We start from the raw sequence: 26,309 nt of genomic DNA, 5'->3' as shown, positions 1-26,309 counted from the left end.
TCTATTCTTCCTCGACCAGTCTTTTAGATTTCGTAATTTTCGTTTATTCTTCATTATCTCTGTCTTGTCAGTTGTGTTCTCCAGTTGTATCAAACATGTCTTGTCACCAATTTTCGTTGCATTCTTTACATGAACATCCACCCTTAAGTGCTTTTTTAAAAGTCCTCCATTCCGTCCTTTAACACGTATTCCATTTTTCGTATTATCCGTAACCTCTGAACGACAACATTATTACGTCTTTTCTCCCTATCCGTGACCTCCACCTTTTCTTTTATTCTATGCATTTCTGCTTTCATCTCTCTATTTTCCATCTTTAGTTTTTCATTCTCCTCCTTCAATTCCTTCATTTCTCTCTCCTGTATTGTTTCTGTTCCTCTCTCTCTGATAACTCTTAAATCCGGTACGGGACCTCCTGCTTCAACCTCTGTATCATCTCGATTATTATTTACAATTTGTCTTCACTCTTATCTCTCTTATCGGAGGTTTTCTTACTTCTTTCAAAAATCTGTCTTAAATCGGGCTGGTTACTTTTCCTTTTCTTTTCTTTATCGAACGGTACAGTGTGCATCAACGCTATTAATACATAGGTATATTTATGTATTGAATATGTGTAATATACGACCAAAAATAACTCGGTATTAGATTCCTACATTTCATTTACAAAATTCATCTATAACTGTTCTAGCAATTCAAGTAAAAATTATTATTCTTGCTGAGAGCAAATGCTACTGGATATTAATTGTCTGAATTAATTAATATGTTGATGTATACATGTAATAAATGATTTAAAAAAAGACCATGTCACAAATGTGATCGACGTGAAAATAATAAATTCTAATAATAAAAACAAATTAGATATTGGTCTGTTTTCTTAAAATGTTATATTTTGAATTAGGTAATGAAAAAAAAAACAAAAGATTTTTATAGGTACAGTCGGTTGCAAAAAAATCGATTACATCATAAAAATCAAGAACACTAAAATTTCCTATTTTTAACACATGCAAATCAGTCTTTTCTGACTTTTAAGGGCATGCTTTTTCAAATAGGTTATGTCTGACACAAGAAATGTCATTATGTTTGACGTAAGAAATAAAAAGTTTTGACATTTTGCTTGTCTCGGTAACCTCAAAATTAACAACAAGAAGGATCAATTAAACTATAGAAAATTTGATGTACTCTATTTTTTTGCAACTGACTGTACCTACTGAAATTCACTTAGAAGAAACGCACATAAAACTAATAAAACAAAGATAAAATGTAGGTAATCTGTTCAGGCAGTTTTATGAAAACAAGATGATAGACTAACTTCAAATTTTTTGAAGGAAAGTTTACTTGTTATTAAAGGAATTAAAATATACTCGATATTCTGGCATAAAAAGTAACGAATTAATTAAAATAATCTAAACAGTTGCGATTTCTAACGGAATTAAAACATGCGAATACCGTAAACACACAAAATTTCAGGATTAACAAATAATGGTTTTAATAATTGGGGTTAGAAATCTAAAGCTGTGATGATAATGGACGTTGAATTAAAGAGTTACCTTTATAATCGTATGTATTATCCTCTACTCAATAAAGAATGTTCTTCTTCTTTCACGTTATCTGTTTTGATTAATGTAACTCTGTTCCTGCATAAATCTATAATAGCCACTATAATAAATGTGCAGTATCAATTGTAAATTTGATTTCTATTTGATATAGGTTGTTATAATGATTACCATTTAGATTGAAAACGCGATTAAATATTTTTCTCTCCATCAAATTATAAATTGAATTAAAGTGTAATAAAGTACCACAGTTAACGGTTTCCCACTCATTATTAACCAGAAATCTCGAAGGTATCAACATTTATCAAATTATCATCAACCCTTACACAGAATTGATTAACTTTCGTAGTATGTCGACACGATCGGTATTGAATATCCAATTTTTTTCAATATTGTTAAGAGGAAAGCTCGACAGGTAATTAATTCACGGTATACGTGTAATTATCAATCAGGGATCAGTTTGAGCGAGAGGTGGATCAGCTTGTCAACATGCAAAAATCTCGTTGGTACAGCTTAGAGGAAATCTAATTTTCTGAGACCGTTAGAGATTAGAGCGACGGCAAAGTGTAACACGTTGTCCGGCTATTTCTTTTGTGTATAGATAATGAAGTTAGCCGGACGAGCAGAACGTCGAGGCGCTCACATACGCACACAAAGCACAGTTTTCCTATAAATTTAAGTCTTTGTACGGTCCTGGCCACAAAAAGACTCTCTCTGTTACATTAATTGGACATGTACGTGGACCGTGCGTCTTCAAACAGTGGACAAAACTGTAGAGGAAATGGAATTCGGGTGTATCGGAAGCCCAAGAGGTTACTCAATCATTGTTTAAAATTTAATAGGTTCGTGATGTTCTCGATTTCGCCGCGGGTTCCTTTTAAAGGTGCCGTATATCAGCCGGCGGTCACTGATCGAGAACCTTCACGGTGACGTCCAATTCCTTTCTGTTACGATCCCTGATGTTTTCCTATTCAATGACCACCGAATTCATCAGCTCGCTCCACAGTCAAAACAACATGGTAAATTGAAAGCAAACATAAAAGTCTTCCGGAAATTTAGGCACTCTATAATTTAACACGTTCGGATTACACTACAGAACAAGACAAACAACCAATTCAGGTATTACTAATATAAATTATGAAGTTGCGTCGTTCAACTGCAAGGTCTCAGCTGAAGACTAAGCCTAACTTCACCAAAAAATTTTCTTCACAGTAAAACAAATCGTATAAAATATATTCTCCACTTCTACCACTTCACTGTTAGATTAATCAAGAGTCGCTAAGGTTCAATAAATCAATTTCGATTAATGATTCCATAATTAAACGGCTAATTATAATTAATGTTATGTTCTGACCCACAACACACCAGGTGACACGACATTTAGGTAGAAGTAATTTGTCATTACTCATTACGATATTACTATCAAGTCATGTCAAATCAAGTCGTGATAAAATGTATTATTAAATAAAATTATCCTAAAATCATCTCCCTTTAATCTCGACCCACCCTACGATAAATCCAGCGATAAATCGCATATTTGTTACAGCTTGTCTTTAAAAAATTTCGAACAATATGACAAAAACATAATGATACTTTTTGAATTTGAATTAAAATGTTTTCTTAACAGACAACACTTTTTTTATTTGAAGTGTTTCATTATCATTTTCCAGGACCCTCTTTGGTTTACACTGTAATATTGTTCGAAATTCTCGATTAATTTATAATTTACTGCTAAATGAGGGTGTATTATTTTAGCAACGCACCCATGCCGGTGTTTATAGTCGCCCTGCGCTAAAACCGAACAAGTGTAAATAATACCTTGCATTATTATTATTGTACTCTAATAATGTTCTATTTTTAATTTCCTGTATTGATAACTTATTACTGATCAGCAAATACAAATCACTCAGTTTCAGGATATGCATATACATATTTTGAGCCACATTTGTGATGCGTTTAGATCTACAAATGATTATTCAAGCTCAAGAAAGTACTTGTACCGTGAACAAAATCTACTTTATTAATTATTTGCTTGTATTTGTAAAATTAAAGTACCTGGTGCTATCAGTGATAGCTAGCTATCAGTGATAGCACTACTCATTTTTATCTTGCTCAGGTTAGTGACTTGTCTAATGTACTTAAATTTTTCCCTTTTAAAAAGTAGGTTTTTAAAATGTTTATTTTTCACTTTAGTATAATTGCATGATAACTCCTACGATACGAAATACGTAAATATGTCCATAACAACCGGGGAATAATACAGGGCGTAATAAGAGTAAGCGGGCGTAATGAATTCATAACGCCCTCATCAATTCAAAATTGCAAAGATGCCATTTTTTTTAAGGACACGTATAGTAAAAAATAAAATCTTGTATGCACCACGGCGTCACCGAATGATTACGCCCATCGAACGATATCCATCTCTCGGGCTAAAGCCCTCGAGCTGGATTCATCGTTCTCCGGGCGTAATCATCGTTGTAACGCCCTTGGTGCATAAATAGCTATTATTTGATAATCAAGTAAAACCTATAAATTTGCAAATACTCGACCACCATGTTTTTTCCCTGATAAATTGAATCTTTCGATAGTTCACTTCCAATGATGTTGATTAAATTTTGTGAATAACTTTTGTGAATATCTGCTTTTGTTCATTTAATAATACGAGTACAAAATGTTAATAAAAGTTAATAACGGAGCAGCATAATTATTCACAGCCTCCATTCGATTATTATATGCAGTTAGAAAACTATTCTTGTGTAAAAATGATGTAGACTTCAGATTTTATACAGGGTTATTCTAAATGATTGTAGTCGAAGTAGGCCATGCCCATGTTATTACATTTTTGCCGCTTTCATGTGAACTGTCAGTTTTGTCGCTGTCACTGTCATTTTTTAGGTGAAAAGTGCGGTGATGAGATTTTTTTTTATTTTTATTAAATTAACGATTGAATCCAGAAATATTGAGTTGTTTTGCAATCAATTTTAAAAATATTGAGTTGTTTTGCACCCAATTTAACTCCCGTGTGTGAACGGTGTGTACTCACTTATTCACATCATTTTGATGTTTTTTTATGTGGGGCGACAATCATAAATTTTACATTCAGTTTTCACGCCTACTTCGACTACAATCATTTAGAATAACCCTGTATTTATTAACAGTATAAGATACGGGGTGACCCAAAAATGGCGCACTACCGGTGTACTACGGTGTAGAAGAGATTACCGTAAACGTGAGAACAATGTTAAAAAAATTCTATTGGACTTAATTGCTGATTTGGGGGTCTTTGAAAGTGGCACTTAACAGGTGAATTATTTCGAAATATATGTATTAAATTATCATGAAAATTGAAAACTACCTCGAATCCAAGGTTGGTAGAACTGACTAATTTGTATAGGAGGTTACCTCGTTGAAATTTGGGGGGCTGGGGGGAAAAGTAACTCGTGACGTAAAATCAACCCAGAAATTTTGAATGTTCGAATAGAACCCAAGGTTTATAAGCTCCGTGGGGTTTATTGGGTTTTATTCTAGTGAAGGAACACCTAATGCGTGATCGTAAAAGTTTAGTGCATTATGACGTCACGAGTAACTTATGCGGGGGAAAAATTGTTTTAAATGGCAACGAGGCAACCTACTATATAAATTAGTCAGTTCTACCAACCTTGCTCGAATCGTACATATTATCACAAAGTACAAGATCACTGAGTACCAATATCTGATCCTGCATAATAGAGAACTTACAAGCTTTGGCAACTGCGTAGTGGATTTAAGATAATTTTTGAAATATTTCAAAGACCCCCAAATCAGCAAATAAGTCCAATAGAATTTTTTTAACACTTTTCTCACGTTTACGGTAATCTCTTCTACGCCGTAGTGCACCGTTAGTACGCCCGCCGCACACTAGTTGCGTCCCGCGGTCAAACCGACCCCCAAAATCCTATACTAGTTGCGTCCCGGTTGACCATTTTCCTACCTGCGGATTAAAATAAATGAATCCCACTCGTCCTATCCCCTACAGTATTGGTAGGGTGTTTAGTGATAAAGGTGATTGGTTGAAATTTTATGAGTTACATTATCTTTGCCATCTCAAGATAATTTTGATTAGATTTACATTTAGAAGGTTCAAATCATTTGACTATCTCGTTGAATGGTACATAGCTGAAGATTCCCCCTCTCCACCTGATGTGTGGGCTGAAAACAGTTCAAGTTCCAAACACATGTGAAAGTTTTCACTCAAAATTCAATGCATCTTTTTCTTGTGGGCATCCAAATATATTTCAATTGATAGAAAGAAGTATTGAAGAATTTTCAGATAGATAGTTACATACAAATTAAGAAGTGCATCATTTCCAAAAAAGGTTTACCGATAAGCGTTTATTGATAAAAAGAAATTTATAGAAAATCAAATAAATAAATTAAAGACAAAGGAAATTAGCCCATTCCAATTTGTGAAAAGGGTTGAATATACTCGTAACTGTTGGCCACATGTAAATTTAAAATTTGTAATTACTATCGCGGTCAAAAATAACTGGGACAGTATGTTAATGTAGACACTTCCAAACTGAATGCGTTTAAATGAGTTTTGGAAGTCTCCACAGTAACACACTATCCCAGTTATTTTTGACCGCGATGGTATGTGTATCAATAAACTTTTATCAACACAACAGATGTTTTATTAGGTGTATTTTATTAATTGCATGTTGTTGGTTGTAATTAGTAAGCAGTCTTCCTGGAGACCCGGGACGCAACTAGTATACAAGCCGTTAAGCGACCCGAATTAAAATTTAAGCGACCCGGATTAAAATTTGACCGCGGGACGCAACTAGTATGCGACCAGTACGCCATTTTGTAAAATTAAAAGCTTTCCGTAGCTTCAGGAAACTACAGAAAAAAGGGATCAGAATAAATTTAACATGTATTGCAGACTTGTGTTAAATTGTAGACAAATATTAGAGAATAATCCATTTTTAATACACTGCTCAAAGAAATTAGGGGAACACTTATTTCATCATGTGCTATATTCTAAATAAACGATATATGTAAGTAATTATCACGACTTACTACTCTCTCAACATTACTTAACAAGAATCAAACAAGAAAAAAACTTTATTGTAACAGGTATCTTAAATGACAGTAAAACATTGAGAACAGTACGAAAAACAAAATGTGACTAAAATCTTGCAGCATGCACTAGTTCTAAAGACGCTGCACCATCAAGCTCTAATGACGTGTATGTCCTCCTGCGGAAGATTTTGCCATTCTTCGATAAGTGCATCAGCCAGCTCTTGTTAAAGAGTGCAGTTAAAGGTGCAGCAGGTCGCTTCCTAACTCGCCTATCAAACATATCCCAGACGTGCTCAATCGGATTGAGATCTGGACTCATGGCCGGCTACTCCTTCGCCTGAATTTCTGAATCTAGGTAAATTGCTCGAATGCAATTGCTCGAAGACGAATTACTCGAAATCAGCTGCTCGAAAGTCAATTGCTCGAATATGACTTTGCTCGAATTGCACGTTCCTCGAACGGCAGTTTCTCGAAAGTATTTTGCTCGAAAGTAATTATTACCATACACAGGATAATGCGGTGATTGTTATTACAAAGGCCACATCCGTACTGCATTTTATAAATTAAAAAAAAAAAATGTTTTACAAAAAAATCTTAACTTCTGATTTTTACACTGATAAGAGGATTCATTTCTAACATTTATAAACGAAATTACCGAAGAAAGATATGAATTAGATTTTAAATCAAACGATATTAAAAATTTGAAGACTGGTTTTATTTATGATGTGGGATTTGTAATTGCGGTAAGGCGGTAAGACCGTTACAGATCTTCAGGTGCAGGCATTTGAGATTCCATAATTTTCTCCAAGGCCGCAACAGTTTTTTTGTTATAAAACAATAAGTTTATGCAATATGCAATTGGGATATAAGGTTAGTAAGTGCATTATAACAGAATCGAGAAAGAGTTTGAAAAATCGCTTATACGAAAAAAAAATGGCTTCGAAGTAACTTTTTTACAGGAATATTTTGAAAGCATTAATGTCATTATTACGACTAGTCCGTAATTACTAATAATTACTAATTACACTCCAATTACACATTTTCGACCATATAAATTCGAGCAAAACATTTTCGAGAAATTGCAGTTCGAGGAACTTGTATTTCGAGAAAAGTTACAATCGAGCAATTTCATTTTCGAGCAATTGATTTCGAGCATTTGATTTCGAGCAACTGCATTCGAGGAATTTGCCGGAGACGTGAATTTCTTGGTCTTGTAGAAAGTTCACTGCTAAATTTGCAGTGTGAACTCTGCAGTTGTCCTGTTGCAGGATAAAATCATCGCCAAAATTGTTTGCAAATGGCACTACATGTTCTTGAAGAATTGTCTCAACGTAAATTTGTTCGTTGAGACGTTGAGGAACCACAACCAACTCGATGCGCCCGTCTATACTGATGCCACCCCATACCATTACCGAACCGCCTCCGTATCTGTCTACTGCCTGTATGGTGGCTGCAGTGTATCTCTCACCAGGACTCGTACTCGTCCATCGAAATGAGTAAGACAAAACCGAGACTCATGGGTAAAGTAACAGACCTCTAATGTCGAAGCTGCCAGCGTATATGTTCGCGAGCAAACCTTAGACGGGCAACTTTGTGATCCCGTTGCAGACGAAGGGCACGCTCAGGTCTATGTGGTGTCAGATTAGCTTCCCTTAGTCGACTTCTTACTGTTTGATCAGAAATATCCACGCCGGTCGCATTACGCAGAAGGTTTTGTAGCTGTCGAGCAGTTGCTGTACGTCGGCGAAGGGAACATGTAACGATATACCTGTCGTTCTGGTGGCTTGTTTTTCCTTTAAGGCCTTGTCCAGCCCTCCTGGAGTAGCTGCCCGTTATTTGGTATCTATGCCAAAGTCTGCAGATAACAGATGGGCTCGTGTTCAGACTATTTGCAACAAAACGCATTGAACGCCCATCCTCAAGAAGAGCAACAGCCCTTGCAACTTCTACTTCACTCAGTGAACGCATTATGAAGTTTGTAAATTAGAACTAGCAGAAATTGACAGTTTATTTTATCAGAGCACATTTTGAAGCATTTTTTAATTTGTTAAATAATCCAGCGACACTTTGTTATTATGACCTTTTTTACATTTTGGCCTTCACAAAGAAAGTTTGCTATTGAATGTTTAAAGAATAACACACCATAATAAAACCCTTAATCTATCTTTTATTTAAAAAATTAGAAACCGTCAAAATAGTGTTCCGCTAATTTTTTTGATCAGTGTATTACTACACCAGTTGTAGCTAAATCAACAATACCGTAATGTATTAAAAATTAATATGTATTTATATAATGATCTATAAGTTTAACATAATTTAAAATAAAATATACCAGAGTTGCGTGTATAAACTAGATGCAATATCAGTGCATTGTGCCCGCAAAACTGCATTGCAGAATAGTTTTTATACTAATTTTAAATTGTTTTACGGTCGTATTCACCAACGCCAGTTAATGTTAACTGTAGGTTAAAATGCTTCGTTACTTTAGTTACCTATTGTTGTAACAATGTTTTCGTATATTTTAACCTACAGTTAACTTTAACTGGCGTTGGTGAATACGGGCCTTAGCTAAACAATTTGTAGTACGAACAACGCAGACTTAACAATTTCAAATTAAATCTAATAAGTAATAACCTTTATTAATAATACGGTGTGATCAAGAATGACTGAGTCTATTGGTAACAACGAAATTTGGCAAATTTGAAATTTACCATCAAAGATTCATTTTTGTAATAGCATAAACATAACCGGCATAACCGAAAATGTTTTTAATGTCGTCTCAAGTTAAAAAATTCAGTCAGCGCAAATTAAGCTACAGTTTCTTAGAGAAGTACACCGCGCACAACTCACGGTAAGTTGTGCGCTGCGCACAACCGCGTAAATCTAATGAGTTTTCTTAGAAAAAGCCAACAATGCGTTCAGCTCAACTTTTTCTAAGAAAACGCTTCCATCAGTATGAACTGATTAGATTTACGCGGTTGTGCGCAGCGCACGACTTACCGTGAGTTGTGCGCGGCGTACTTCTCTAAGAAACCGTAGCTTTACGAGATAAAAAACACCAGCACTTTTCACCTGTTTCATTGCCAACAGACTCAGTCGTTGTTGATCACGCCGTAGTGTTTAACTACGTTTGTTTTAATATTAACGCAATTCTTTTATTTCTATAGTAAAATATACAGTATGGAAACTTTAACTGGAATAAAATTCACAACTTGGACATAGGCGATTTTTGTAAAATATTCCGAAATAGTTCAGTTTTTGTTTTTCCTTGCCCGCATTTTGGCGCATATGGTTTTTGGATATCTGCCCCCGGAAGTGCGCAATCACCCCTAACTTTTTTTTCAAATGTAAGGGTATGCCAAGGGACGCCTCGTTTGAAAGGCCAGTTCTAAAGAAATACGACGTATTACATATTTGTTTCCTGAATATTTTCAAAGCCTACGTGTTAATAGTATATTGTGCAATAAGTGCGGGAAGTTGTCTATTGCCCACGAGAGCAGAAGTTGGGCGCACGAACGAAGTGAGTGCGCTCGTCTGCTCGAGTGGGCAATAGACACCCGCACAAATTGCACATACTATTTTTTATTACGAGTGCGGCGATAAGATTATTTGGCGGCAAAGCTCCCCAAAGAAAAAAAAAAACAAAATTAAGTGAAACAAAAATAACTTATATTTCAACTTTAAAAGTTCAGACATTATAATCAATAATCATAAACCACAAGAAATTAGCAACGTAAAACAAAAAATAGTAAACTAATATACAGTGTTTTTCTTTTGGTTTTTCTCTTTAGTTAATTGTATTTCACTATTTCTCAAAACGATTTCCTATCTCTATTAAATGTCGAAGTGACGTAAATATGAAATAGTTTTGAGAAATAATGAAATAAAATTGACAAAAGAGGAATACCAAAAGAAAAACAGTGTAAGACCTTAATCATTTTTTTTATTAATAATTATAGAAATATTCGGGCAATTGGAGAAATGAAAATTAATACTTTGTGAATTATTACATGTGTTAGAATTTTCAATTTCAATGTTTTTGTTGCATTTCTGTTACGTCCAACTGTACCCACGAAGGTCTGGACGGGTGCTTACACCCCCACCCTCAGTTTTCTAGAAGTAGGTAGTATTTAAGGTAAAATTTTGTAAATAGTAGGTAGAGAATAACTAGAAACCAGAGACGAATAAAGTACTCAACAAAAGTGACAGTTATTTTTTCTCGAATAAAGACGTCCATCACAAAGCGTCCAATTCGATCAACCCAGCAAAAACACAGCATACAAAAGAGTTACAGTCCTAAACATTTTTGGTCCTTCGAGCCGGATCCAGTGACAGTGCATTAAAAAAGTGTAACAAACAAAACATTGGAATCCAAATCAACTCAAGTCGCTACAGTGAAACAAGCAAACCGTGTGGTCCTCCTCGAATCGGATTCACCGGCTGTGGAACATCAAGGTGACATCGTATCCGCCAGAGGTACAAGCAAGTCGAATTCAAGAAACAAAAGGTCAGTCCCATTTTCCAGTCATTTCCTATCAGTAGAACAGTTTCTCAAATTGATTATGGCAGAATTACCAGAGCTATTGAAAAGACGCGCGATATTAAAGTCAAGTTTAACTCGATTCACAACATTTTTTGAAAATCACAAATCAAATATTGCACACGCAAAACAAATTTCAATTCGGAAAGAAGCTTTAAACAAAACCTTCAACGATTTTAATGACATTCAAACGTCAATTGAATTATTAAAAGACGATGAAGAAGCGTATCGAGAGAGTTTTGAAACTGATTACTATAAAGTTATCGCGGATGTAAGCAGTTATTTAGAGTCACATACACTTACATCATCGTCAACATCAGTCAATTCAAGTCAAGGTATTGCTGAAAGTGTAATAGCCAAACTCCCGCCAATAAACCTACCTTCGTTTGAGGGAAATTATATTGAATGGGTAAATTTCAAAAATACATTTGATTCTATGATTCACGAGCGTAATGACTTAACCAACATACAAAAGTTTCATTATTTAAAATCAAGTGTAAAGGGGGAAGCACAAAAGCTAATTGTTCATTTAGCAATCACCCATGACAATTACATTACAGCGTATAATCTTTTAAAATCACGGTTTGAGAACAAACGGATTATCGTACAACAGCACGTCAATACGATAATAAATCTACCACAGGTAACAAAGGGATCGCCAGCGTCCCTAAGACAACTGTTGGATGGGCTTTCCACCAATTTAAGTATATTGCAAAATTTAGATATTCCAGTACAAAGTTGGGATATCATTCTCATTCAGTTAATGTTGTCAAAATTAGATTATAAATCCCGCAGAGAATGGGAAACATCTTGCAAAACAACAAACGTTCCGACACTGAAAGAATTTAGCTATATATTAACAAATCATTGTCTCACGTTAGAAGCTTTAAGCGATTCACATAAGGGAAAATCATCAACAATTGAAAAACCCAAACAATCGCAAAAATCGTTTGTTAGCGTCAAAAATGAAACTACCACCAAAAAATGCTTATATTGTAACAAGTCAAATCATTACTTGTATCAATGCAAGGAGTTTCTCAGCTTAGCGGTATCAAACAGAATTGATCAAATTAACAAGCGAAAACTTTGTAAAAATTGCTTAAGAACAAATCATGATTCAGACAGCTGCAAAGGTGGTTGTTGCCGAGTGTGTGGCAGTAATACACACAACACATTGTTACACAAGGACACATCGGAGCAATTAGGTGAAATTAACAATGATGTAAATGTACTAAATTCGAGCACTGCCTTGCCAATCAATGTCATTTTGTCAACGGCACTGGTGCAGGTGCAAGATAAAGCAGGAAATGTCACCCAATTACGAGCTCTTCTAGACAGTGGCTCACAGTCAAATTTCATCACTGAGTCAGCTTTGAAAATCTTAAATTTGCCATCCTACAATACGAACATCACGTTATCTGGGGTAAACAACAGTCACAGCAAGGTAAACAAAAGTACCACGCTAATTTTCAAATCAAATTTCAATAAATTCCAAGCTTCAATAAAATGTTTAGTGTTGCCAAAAATCACTCAAAACATCCCAGCGAGTCCGTTAGTTTACGACACTTTCAAAATCCCTAGTAATATAAAATTGGCGGACCCGACGTTCAATAAACCTGGTCCGATTGATCTTCTTCTCGGAAACGAGCTGTTCTGGAAGGTACTGTGCGTCGGAAAGGTGCAATTAGGTCCCGCCAAACGGTTGATAGCTCAAAATACCCAGCTGGGGTGGATTTTGGGCGGTTGTTGGGACACTGACACAGAAAACACAAAGACGATCTGCACTTTCTCCAGCAAGAACTTGGAAAAACAGATGGTCAAGTCTTGGCAAATTGAGGAAATAGACCATAAACCAATTCTGTTCAGAGAACATGAAAGGTGCGAGAAACAATTCCTAGAATGTCACAAACGGCTTGCTAACGGTAAATTTCAGGTACCATTGATGTTCAAAAGTGAAAGTCGGAATATTGGTCTCTCATTTGACCAAACATTAAAGAGATTTCAATCACTAAAACAAAATTGTCATGTTAACATTCTTTGCGCTATCAAAACAATATCATTACCAAAATTAGAATTGTCAGCGGCGATGTTATTAGCTAAATTATTCAACAAAGTGTATCCAATCATTTCTCACAAAATTGATGATCATTATTTTTGGACGGATAGTACAATCGTATTGTCTTGGCGTTCGGGTGAGCCCACACAATGGAAGGTTTTTGTTGCTAATCGGGTGTCAGAGATTCAATCACAAACGGATAGCGACCGTTGGTATCATGTAAAAGGTGAAGAAAATCTAGCCGATATAATATCGCGGGGCTTATTACCTAGTCAATTACGTAATTCAAAATTATGGTTTCATGGTCCAAGTTGGTTACATTCACACCCTGATACATGGCGCTGCAATCATATATCTAACTACACGCGGTCAAAAAATATACCAGAAGTCAAAACAAACGCTTTCGTAACGCAATGTGAATTGAATCTAGAGATTTTGAGACGTTTTTCAACATTTCCTAAATTACAGCGCGTGATCGGTTACTGTAAAAGATTTATCTCCAACTGTCGTAAAGTAAAGACTGAACGAATCGCAGGTAACAGATTATCTCCACAGGAAATGAGTGCGTCAACCAATACAATATTAAAACTGGTCCAGTTGGAATCATTTCACCAAGAATTGTCTCTTTTAAAGAATAACAATTTAGTTTCTAACAAGAGTAAAATCAAATCTCTTAACCCCTTTATCGACCATACAGACGGATTGATGAAGGTGGGCGGAAGATTGCGTAATTCACGTTCAATAAGTGCATATAAAAAATTTCCCATTTTGCTTCCAAAGGGACATTTTGTCACGACATTAATTATCAGACATGCTCACGAATGTCAATTACATGCAGGTCATCAAGGCACATTAGCCTATATAAGACAAAAATATTGGCCAATTGCGGGACGTGATGCTGTACGACAAGTCATACATCGATGTATCAGGTGTTTAAAAAAAAATCCTACCACATTCAATCAAATCATGGGTGATCTACCATCCGATAGAGTAACTCAAAATCGTCCTTTTCTAATTAGTGGTGTAGATTTTGCCGGTCCAATTTCCCTCAAGGAAGGTAGAGGTCGCGGTAAGCGAATAGTTAAGGCCTATATTGCGTTATTTATATGTATGACAACAAAGGCAGTACATGTTGAATTGGTTGGTGATTTGACAACCGAGTCATTTCTAAATGCACTTAAACGTTTGATATCGCGAAGGGGTATGGTTTCAAAACTTTACTCTGACAACGCCACGAATTTTATTGGATCAAAAAACGAGTTACAAAAGAGAATTCAATCTGATCACAATATAGAATGGCATTTCATTCCACCACGTAGTCCCCACATGGGAGGTTTGTGGGAAGCAAATATTAAATGTGTCAAAAATCATTTAAAAAGGGTAATTGGGAATGCGAATTTGACATTTGAGGAACTGTACACTGTTTTAACCTCTATTGAAGCAATCCTGAACTCACGTCCTCTGTGTCCTCTTTCCAACGACCCCAATGACTTATCCTATTTAACCCCCGGCCACTTTCTCGTCGGCGAGCCTCTCAATGCACCAGCGGAGTTCGAACTCACAGATGTCAACATCCATCGACTCTCACGGTGGCAACACGTCGAGCGAATTCGACAACACTTTTGGAAGCGCTGGTCCAACGAGTACCTTACGACGCTACAACAACGGACCCGGTGGATCACATCCAAGGACAAGGTGCCGCATGTGGGTTCATTAGTGCTAATCAAGGAAACCAATGCACCTCCACTGTAGTGGAAACTTGGCCGCATCACTCAGCTGCATCCCGGACCAGACAAGGTGGTGCGTGTAGTGTCAGTGAAGTGCAATTCAAGTGAATTCAAACGTTCGATAAACTATTTGTGTCCGTTGCCCACAGACTAATGAATTTTCGGTTATGCGGTTAACAATCGAGCATTTTTTATTTTTATTTTTTGTTAATTATGTATATGAATTTTATTGTTCATAGTATTAAGGTCTTATTGAAACAAAAATATGTATGTACACATTCTCATTTTTATTTCAATGGTGGGCGGCATGTTGCATTTCTGTTACGTCCAACTGTACCCACGAAGGTCTGGACGGGTGCTTACACCCCCACCCTCAGTTTTCTAGAAGTAGGTAGTATTTAAGGTAAAATTTTGTAAATAGTAGGTAGAGAATAACTAGAAACCAGAGACGAATAAAGTACTCAACAAAAGTGACAGTTATTTTTTCTCGAATAAAGACGTCCATCACAAAGCGTCCAATTCGATCAACCCAGCAAAAACACAGCATACAAAAGGGTTACAGTCCTAAACAGTTTTCTTTTTCTTGTATATGAATATTGATAGGTGATTGGGTCGTTATTTGGTCATTTGGGTTAATTTGATGGTGTGGTCTTTCTCGTGATGTTGATGGTTTTTCTGATATGGCGTTAGCGATTTGCTGGCCGATTCGTTTTTTTTGGCACACAGAATCTTCAACGTAACCTTCAGCGACTGTGTTGGATTTCCATCCCCCATGCCTCTTAAGAGTCAGCAGATCAGCACCAGAATCAGCCAAAAGAGTCGCAGAAGTTCTTCTGAACGTATGTCCAGTATAAGATTCTGGATCTTTTAATTTTAAAAATAATGCTACAGTTTTAGGCATACTGCCAAAACTGTTAATGCCAATGACTTGTTGTGAACATCTACCGTCACGATAATTTAAAAAAAATCTCGTAGTAGACACGTTGTTTGGGCGCAAAATAGCATATTTTTTATATATGTGATAAAAATTATCCGTAAACACAAATGATCTCGGTTTATCATTTTTAGTTTTCGGAATTTTAACTAGAAGCATGTCACCTTTGTCCTCAATATCATTGACTGTCAAGTCACACAGTTCATGCCTTCTACATGCACCTTGCACTCCAAAAATTAAAGCCACCTGAAAAGAGTAATAAAAAGAAAATTAATAAGTTTTCATATTTATTTGTATATTATCTTAGAATTTTTAGTAAATCTATTTACCTTTACAGCCAGGAATTTGTTGTCTGGAGCCTCTTGAAGGAATTGATTAATTTGTTCAGGACTTAATACCTGAGCTTTCTTGCTTGTGTAGCCTTTATTTTTTTGCTTTAGAAAAGCAATTAAATTCGAATGATAAAAAATATTGATATTGTGTTTAATATCGATCATGCTTCGAAGCATTGAATAAGTCGCCCACAAACTTGACGGCTTATGATTTGTAGCCAGTTCATTAAAATATGCCAAAAAAGTTGATTCCGAAAAGCTTTTAATTTTCTTTTCTGATCGCCATTGCATAAATTTAACATAAGCAGCTTCATATTTTGGCCTCGATTTTTGGGGAAGTAAATTGTTCACGACTTCTTTTGCTTTTTCAAGTACCTCCGGTAGTGTAGATTCATCATCTGTACCTGAGGCATCAGTGTTTACTAGAACTGTCGGAATTCCACTCATTTTCATTCTTTTCATTTTCTTTCCTTTTATAAATTCGTAGTTCAGTTTGTCACTTTTCACTTGAATGTCACTTTTTGAAAAAAATGTTTTGAGTGTTTTTTTTTTCAATTATTAATTAAATAAAAAATTCAAAGATGGCTCTAGCATCGATTTGCGTGTTTTATTTAAACTTTGCGTGCGACAAGTATGATTTCAGCACGCTAATAAACATTTGACATACGTTTGTGGGCAAACAGCTATTTATCGAACAAAATAATGTGCGCCAAGATAGTACTTATCCCACACGTGTAAAAAAAAAAATTACCTGTTTCGAGATTTTTTGCAAAAATCGCCTATGTCCAAGTTATGAATTTAATTCCAAAAGATAGGCAACCAATAATACATAAATTATATTTCTGTAGGACTTTATATTTTGATATACGCTGATAAATAATGTAAAGGCCATGTCAACTGAGTGATCATTTTCGCCTTCTTAAAGGATTTGGGTCCAATAATGTTCTTCCCTCAAAACAAACTACGGTTTTCGGGTCAATCAGTATAATAGTTGAAAATTGATCAACAGTGTTGCTTAGTGTTTTAAAGCTCAGCGTTAATAATTCAGTAACCATTTTTTCACAGTACAAAATAATCTTTGACTCGACTACTAAGTTTTGCTCAATTTCCTACAAAAATAAAGACAAGACAAGACATCATTACTTTTACCACTGCATTCACCGACTTTATGGAAATTATTGCAAATTAACTCTTAATGTGCACAGTTCAATCATAGTAACAATCTCACTTTTAGCTAGTTACCTAAATTACACAATAACAGTAGAAAATTAAGGCTACCTGATTTATGTTTTTTATTAATTTTTTTAAAAATTACTTTATCTAATAGAGACAATGATGTTCCAAAAAAATTATGTATGCAAATTGTACTATGGCGGACAAAAAATTTTGAACGATCAAATTTTGGCATATCAAAAAATGTCAATGTAGGCTGCCCTTTACTGTTATTATGACGTTTATAAATTAAGTCGAAAAATTGACAGTTTGAAGTAAACGTCTCTCAAGTTTATAATAATAATTTAGTGATACAATGCCAGCCGTATCTGAATTTACTAAAGCCAAAATAGTAACTCTTCACCAGAGGGGTATGTCGTATGGGCAAATTTCGACGAGTTTAGGGTTATCGAAGGGCACTATCCATGCCATTATGCGAAAGTGGGAACACATTGGGACGGTGGTTCGGCGTCTAGGTTCTGGAAGAAGGCGGGTGTCTTCCGTGGAACAGAACGCAGCACCCCCGAACTATCATCGAAATCTGTGCCTGCCCATGAGGAATAGATTGCTCTTGGTTGTACAACAAAATGGGGCAATGATCAAATATTGACTTCTTCAGTTTTAGTTGTAAAGTTTTTTTATTTTAAACTTTTAATTTTATGTTTAATAAATACATGTTATAATTTGTTAGTATTGCGGATTGATCTGTACTTTGAATTTTTTGATTTGCGTACCAAAATACAACCTGTTGGGTCTTTCTGTCTTGACGTAAATAGAACTAAATTTGGTTTCATCTATGATGAAGACATTCCTGATTTTGTGTTGATGCTAAACCTCTAAGAACTAGATAGGTACGTATCTACATTCTACACCACTCGATAGCCTAGGCGCTGCAGCGACTTTCGCAATTTCGACGGCAAAGACGAAACGATTAAGATTCATCCACGTTCACCTTTCGTGAGCCGACATAGGCACACCAAAATTTTTGTGTTAATCTATGATTGACTAATCTGTCACTGGTGACATAACAAAAAAGGCAAAAATAAAAAATTAGGTTAGTTGACCATAAAGCCAGTTTTACATTTATATGTCAAAGGAATAACAAGTCGTTCAAAATGTTTTGTCCGCCATAGTACATAAAGCCCTTTTTTATTAGAAGGAATCCAACACTCCTTGTGTTCGTATGTGTAAACTTTCCACCTGTAAAATAATCAATTTCTTACATACATCTTCCATAAATAACAATTATTATATTCAGCATTCATTTCAAATGTAAATATTTTTTACCCTTAGCATTAGCAAATTCGAAAAATTATTGAAATTTGATTTAGTCTGTACATTACATAAATTTCCCCTAAAACTTTTAATTCGGAAAAGTATAAGAGACGATAGATAATAATTAATAATACTGTTTCTCCACGATTATTAAAGAATGAATGCATTCTTGTTGGATATTCAATGAAAGAATGATATCAATTCCACGCCCCGTGAGAGAATATACTGAAATCCACGGCTGTCGGCCAATCACATCCCTGGTATTTTCATTCACGGGCTGATCGCCAATCGGATGTGTTTGTAAATAATAAGTCGCGCATCGCGTAGCAACCGCTAAACGAGACACAATTTTAATTCTCAAATACTAAAAATCAAATTAAATTCAATTTTCAAAGATTGTTTTTTCTTGGTATATAATCGTGGAGAAAGTATAGTCTTCAACTCGCGTATAATGGCTATTATTTACTCGGACGATTCTACGACTCGCCTACGGCTCGTATTAGACTTTTCATTCTCTTAAAAAATAGCCATCATTATACGCTTGTTGAAGAATGTACTATTATAATATTTTTCATGTACTATTTACGTCTATCTGTAATACATACGTCATAAAATTTAGAAAAACATTAATTATGAAATCTTTCAGAATAAATTTCTAAGGTTACAAAATGTATGAAACTTGAATTCCTGGTACCGTACGAGCTAAATTTAAAAATTGTTGTCATAATCCTTCTATCAAATACATATAAAGTGAGTTTTTGTTTGGGAAAGTAACCGGATGGGCAGCGTTTTACCAAATCCTTACAGATCTGGCAGGGAGGGATGTAAGGATTTGTTTTTTAAAACGCCCGTGACTCCACTTGGAACTTTACGAATAACGCAAATACGCAGCTACCTATGCAAATAGACCAGAAGAGGAATATCCATGTGTATGTAGCAAGATTACCATCCCAGATTACGCCTTCAACTAAAACACAAATGCAACGCAAACTTTTTTTTTTATCGAAAATGTTAGAGTCATTATACATATTTGTTTTAATTAAGAGCAATGCTGCTGACATAACTATTTAGTAAAGACGCCCGAGATGCGAACTAGAAACAGCAAAAATTTTCAATGAAGACAAATCCTGAGATGCATTCAATCTGTTTTAATTGTGATTTTCAACGAGGATAAGTAGTAAGACAGCTAAAAGAAGACAAAATGTTTTATGCAGCTGGAGTTTGCTTTCTCGTGCTGCAGTGCCATTTAAATTTTTAAATATCTACATCACTGCTTTGTATAAACAACAGTTATCATTATCGTTGATGCAAAACAAAGTATTCCTCTAAAATAAAAATATTACATCTGTTAAAAAATTGCCACAAAACTAATCAAAATCCTATTCTCATCTAATTTCAATATTAATCTAGAATAATATGTTGGTGGGTTCGATATTTGCTTATCTTTTTTACCAGAAATTGGAAAATAACATACTTTTGTCGGTAACTGCATATTTAATTGTACTCAATTTTATGTTGTATTATTAAGATATTACCAATGATTTACATAATTTTTCAAACGGAGTATTAATCCCGCTTATCGACGGGAAATGGAATTTTTCGAAGCAGAAGTTTAGCGTGGAAGATGTAATTTTCTCCACGCAATCCTTCAACACTTGTAATAATTAACCTAAGTTTTCAGTCTGTCTAACTGTAATAATATAGATGACTGTTAAACTTATTTTAAACGAAACGTGTGTCAAAACGTTAATTTGAATTTCCAACGAGATTTTGAGTAAATATATAAGTACATACATAAACAACGTTCAGTTCAGGGAATTAGGAGTTTGAAGTTCGCAACCGAGAATAAAAATGCTAACACATACAGTAGGATCTTCGCCTGCTCCTCTGAGATTTCCCAATCTTGTCTTTGTTTACCACCCTCTGAATTTATTCGCTACAAGTTTAGATGTATTTTCAAAGCAAATTCTACGTTTCCTATATTCTGGTTAATGGTAAAATGGAATACGCTTTTAAGACTGCGAAGATTTATTGTTGTCTTATTTTATACGAGTAGTAGGTATGCTTCTACATCCAAATCATAACTAACTAACGTAATGAAACATGGCTGATATAATACCTCTCCGATTTTCAGCAGTCTGGTCGATTTCCTAAGACGATGCCTAGCTATAATGATAATGATATGCTCGCATATATTTTTACTTGAAATTTCGTTTTGACTCTATGTTTGAAGCGTTCACGAACTACTGAAAGAAAAATAAATGTCTCAAGATACTTTTTTCGTTTAAAAAAATTCACTTACCCAACCTAACAAATTAAGATACTAATTATGAATTAAAAAATTAGAAGAAATCAGGCGAATAATCGTACTTTGGACCACAAAAAAATTAAATTGAGTTGAATTAAAAATTAATTTTTGATGTTTAGGATTATAGCATTAAAAAAAAGACGTGAAATTGCCACACGTCGCTTAGATTAATCAACGAAACAGATATAAACGGGGCCAGCTCACTACTCCGCAACATATTCGGCACAGATTTATTGTTACAACGCGGCTCCCTCGGCGTTATTTGGTGATGAAAGAAAGTGCATAACAGAATCAGGATTTTCCTTTTCCAACAAACTTTATTTGAAAAAAATCGGTTCATTAGTTTTTAAGTTAAGTGGATTCAGAGAATCAGACTTCTGTACCGTGTAACTAACTCAGAAAGTTCGAAAACTTGTTTAAATATTGAAATAACAGACAGACACTCCAATTTTATGTATACAGGGTGTCCCAGAGTTGCGAAAAAGCTCCATAACTTGTTTGTTATTAAAGATATCAACTTTTTCTTTTTTTAGATGATAGCTGCGTTTCTACTGCACATTCGGGAAATATTGCGGTAATTCGTACCTTCCAAATCGTTGCAAATACTGTTTGATTCTTGAATGTTTGCCGGATCTGCTGAGTATTTACTCAACAACCTGATCAGTTGCATATGCCTACTGCGATTTTTTAAACTAACAAACTAAAAATGTCAAAAACTCATTTTTTCAATTGTACGTACATGTACAAGTAAAGAAGGCCTTTAGTAGATTTTATCTTAATCGTTAGAAATCACTCGGGACTCATGTAATTAATTACTTAATATGATGTTATCAGTTTATTAAATTTGTCCAGTACACCCGTTAATGGTAACTATGGTTTATCAACAATTACATTCTAAACCAACAAGCGCAAGTTAGCTTATTTGCATAGAGCGGCAAAAATTTCATAACATGGCCATGGCTTGCTTCGACTACAATAATCATTTATAACGACCTTGTAGTACTAGTTATTAATTTTTCTATATGTAAACATTTTAATGTTTATTAAAAAAGTAAATCAATAAAATGTATTGTGTATTGTACTGTGTATTGTAGGCATTCAGTGGATAGACAAAAGCTTTCGAAATAAGAAAAATGTTCATTAAAAAACAAAGTATTTGCCATTGTACAGTAATTACTTAGAGAATAATAAAAGTTATAATTCAACTCTAATTTAAATGGGAAAAATCACAATTGACTGCCTCACAAGAAAGTTGAATAAAAAAAAAATGTGCGAATTACTTAATTTCATTTCTTGGGCTTTAACAAGCAACTTTTAATTGGATTGAAAAATCTGTTCTTTTGGCCGAACGTATCTCGTGGACCTCGTTAAGGAATAATTTCGTAATGAAGCGCTCACTGCTGAATAGAACCTGGTCCATTCTGTTTTATAATTTGGACGTATAAGGAGTAAGCATAACAAACATGAAAACAGAATCATAAAAAACAAATAAAAATAACTATTGAATAGTTTCCAGATATGAAGAGCCCCGAAAAATATCGAATAGAGCTGATCTCGCACAAGAAATTTTTACGAGATAATAAATTATACAACTACTTTTCGGGAGCCATTTCGTGTATGATTTTTTACATTTGTTTTAGTGTCCGCTCGAGTTTCGAGTGTAATCGCGTTCGCGTGTCCGCATTTCTACGGATGAATAAATTTTTTGTTGGAGATTGGTTAATTTGATAAAAGTTTGTCGATGTACAATCTACGTTTTCATGGCATGTCACCGATGCACAATTTCCCCAGTTTTAATTACACTTAGGAGGAATATTGACTATAAATCAAGTCATAGACACCAGTCGCACCTATTCTAAACTTTTAATTAAAACGGCGAGAGGTTTTTGCGCGAAAGCTCTTCTTTCTCTAATTCGCCGAACCACACCGTTCCCAGTTTCTTGTTAACTATTTCATTAACCCAACCAAACAAACATTCCCTATTTTCCCTAAATGCTCACTTTGCTCTAATGAATGTTAAATGAAGACATATAATGTTAAAGTTGTGTGAGGTACCAGAAGCCAGGTATTTAATGAAACGCTTCACATGAGCAAAGTATGGGAGAAGCAAATCTTACAATTAATTTTATTCTAACAATAAGCATTAATCATTTTATTCCGCTGCGGTCTTTGCTTCTGCTTCATTTGTAAATTGTAATCTTCCCCGCTAATTAGAACGCCTGATTTATTCTTAATTGGTTAATTATCTATTTCGGCTTTGATTGTTATATCAATACCGGCCCGAAAGCAAACTAATTGTAAAATATGATTCTAATATAATCCATCGACAATAATGCTTCTGCTACTACCACCTACCAACAACATCGACACGTATGCAAACACCCTTGCCGATCATTATGAACGCGCAGATGGAACATAATCAAACCAGGCCTCCGTCAATATGTTATGATTCAATTAGTTATATAAATATGCGCAAATGCTTAAATCATCAGTCAAAAAAGATAAAATGAGGATTTCAATTAACTCCGATGACGATTTCAGTTTGTTCGTGTATAACACGTTTGCAAATTCAAATCAATTTCCATGTAAAACGAGTGTAAGCTTACAGCGAAGACATTAATTACGTCAATTCGACCCTAGAACATAAACAATTTGTGTTAAAGTTTCTATCTTAGATCCGACGAGTTTCCTACCAACAAGCAATAATATTGTTTCCGCCGTGTGCCACGGCAATTAAAAGATTAAGTTCTAGCGGTGGTGTAAGTTTAATCCTGTAAATATAAAGTGAGATTGTGTAATGCCCGCTTAATGGTATACAAGATACATGAAGTCCGGGAGTATTATTGGAGTCTTGAAGCGCTAATAGAAATGGGAGGACCGGAAACACTCCGGACATTTGGGAATTGGGGAAATTGGCGCTGTTCACACAGGCATAGAGTTCTCTCTACGGAGAAACACCACCTTCGTAAATGTTTACGGCTTCGCAGATAATTAACCTCACAAAACAACAACTACTTCGACTATTCCTATTTAGAAGAAACACTCGGCGAAACATGGAAAAACCACAAATCCTAATTTGAAAACTTAGATTTGATGTTTCTCTAACGACATTTGCTTCTCCAGCCGGGGGTGTTTGCCAAAAATGAACATCACAGAAATATTTGATAACGTTTGCGTTGGATTTCTGAACACGTACGGCTGCACATTAGAAATCTCTCGCTAGAATTGTAGGACACAGCAAAATTGACTCGGAACGCTGTTGTGAAATAATGATAACATCTGTATCCGGGAATTTGTTGGTTTGTTAACAATTATGGTACGGCAGGGCATGATTAAACCCATCGCTTTTGATGTTTTTTCGTAAATGCCAACAAATGTCTCTGACAATGTCCTTTTAACGAAATGTATTTATTTATTCATAAGTGGGTATGTAGATTATATTTACATAAGTTGTGTACAAATTATTGAATTTCTATTTTTGTCTGGACCGAGTCTGTAATTCATAAGTTTTCGATTTTCCTGTATCACTTTCTGACCAATTTCGGGAATAAGGATAAGTTATTGTACCCTGAGGAAACATTTAAAACAAGTGACACATTACCTGGATTTGTTAGACTTATAAATGTTTCATTTGTGCCATATGCGTGTATGTTATGTTATACGCCAGCTATTCAGTAGTTGCTATATTCTATTTACAATGTACCATATCATCATATCCAAAACAATAGCATTAATTTTTGGAGAAAAAAAAAATAAAGAGACATTAATACAAGGTCATTTCTGATTGACACATTGAAACTATATGATATGCGAACAACATTACATGAATGTACTGTTGGATACAAACATTTATTTAATAAAAAAAAAACAACATGATTCATTAAATGATTTTACCATGGTGTAGAGTAACAGAGTGAGAAACAAAAAGTCGATTGTTGTATAATTTAATTAAATTAAAAATCACCAAAATTTTCATGTAAATAATCAAAGGAGTAAAATGCAGTATTTACTAGAAAAGTGAAATAATCTGTTTCTACTCCTATGTTTAAAACGCCATTTATCGCATTTGTTTCCATTACGCTTAGTGATCTCTTAAATACACCTTGACAAGCTGTGACTTTGTGCGCTTTAGTCACGAGGTGAAGTTAGCAACGGGCTTTTTAATCACGCTCTGGTTTTTTAATAGCAAAAATCATGTGACACTCAAAATGAAGTTAGTTGCCACTCGTCAATTGACGTTTATCATGTTCGAATTTTATGTTTGAATTAACGTTGAACGTTGTTATATTTGCATTATAAATCTTGTTGCATAATACATATACATATGTACTATTTTACGAATAATATTTTGAACTGATTAAAGACAATGGTAATTAGTGGCATATCTCGTTTTAGTAAGACTTGAATTTTTAAAGGGTAGTTCTTGTGCTGTAGTGTTGTAGTTGTGATAATCACTTAATTTTGGATACAGTTGAGAATTAATAAGTACATATACTAAATAAATTAACAAGGAAAAATTAATGGCATTTTTCGGCCCTTCTCTGAAGTTTAAAAACGCAATTCGATCAGGTAGAATGTCCCTAAACCAAAATTCCGTATTCTAAATGATAAAAATATTAACGAAAACTATGCAATTCGGACACCATTTTGAGAAAGGTTATTCGAAATATTTCTGAGTAAAGGTGTTTTAGCACTTCCGTTCCGTGAGTATTTCAGCTGACTGGATTCTTAATGTGAATATTATACCTAAACATTTTGTATTTTCGGCACCTACATTTAAGTTATTTTGATGTTTGATTTGTTTTTTACTTTATTTAAACTTAACTAACTTATTCAAAATAAACCACTTCAGCTAAAGTTAAACTTTTCCTGGGGCTTTAATTAATTCAGGCAGGATAACCCCGTAATACCTATGGTAGTGTCATCTGCGGAGAGTTAGGTCTCCTTGATTTAAATATACAGGTAAGTAATTTATATAAAGTAAAAATAGAATCGCATCCAAAATAAAACCCTGCAGCCCACACAGCCTGTGATTCCTTATTCATCTTTTTAACTGTAAGTTAAAATCGCCTTCAGTTATTAATATATTCCTATTTTTATAATCTATCTTGTTTCTAATATTACCGAAACAAATCCAATAGTTAGAAACTATAATCGTGTAAGTATTGTACAAGATCTTTCTGGTAAATTTTACTAAAAGTTTTCCTGCTAAAAACTATTTTTGAAAAATCATTATTTTGGATTTGTATGATTCTCCATGCCGATATTTCATTTTTTTATGTCACCACATTTTTAGTCTCAATGACTTTTAATT

The 26,309-nt window shown here is 34.7% G+C and overlaps 1 protein-coding gene across 4 annotated transcripts in view; it reads right to left on the bottom strand.

The window, feature by feature from the left end:
• The window catches only part of LOC138122306 (irregular chiasm C-roughest protein), a 329,893-nt gene that overhangs the window by 272,713 nt on the left and 30,871 nt on the right, over positions 1-26,309 (bottom strand). The window lies entirely within an intron of this gene.

Source organism: Tenebrio molitor, chromosome 1 (assembly GCF_963966145.1).
Source record: "Tenebrio molitor chromosome 1, icTenMoli1.1, whole genome shotgun sequence".
Taxonomy (NCBI): Eukaryota; Metazoa; Arthropoda; class Insecta; order Coleoptera; family Tenebrionidae; genus Tenebrio; species Tenebrio molitor.
This window is presented reverse-complemented; position numbering and strand designations above follow the sequence as displayed.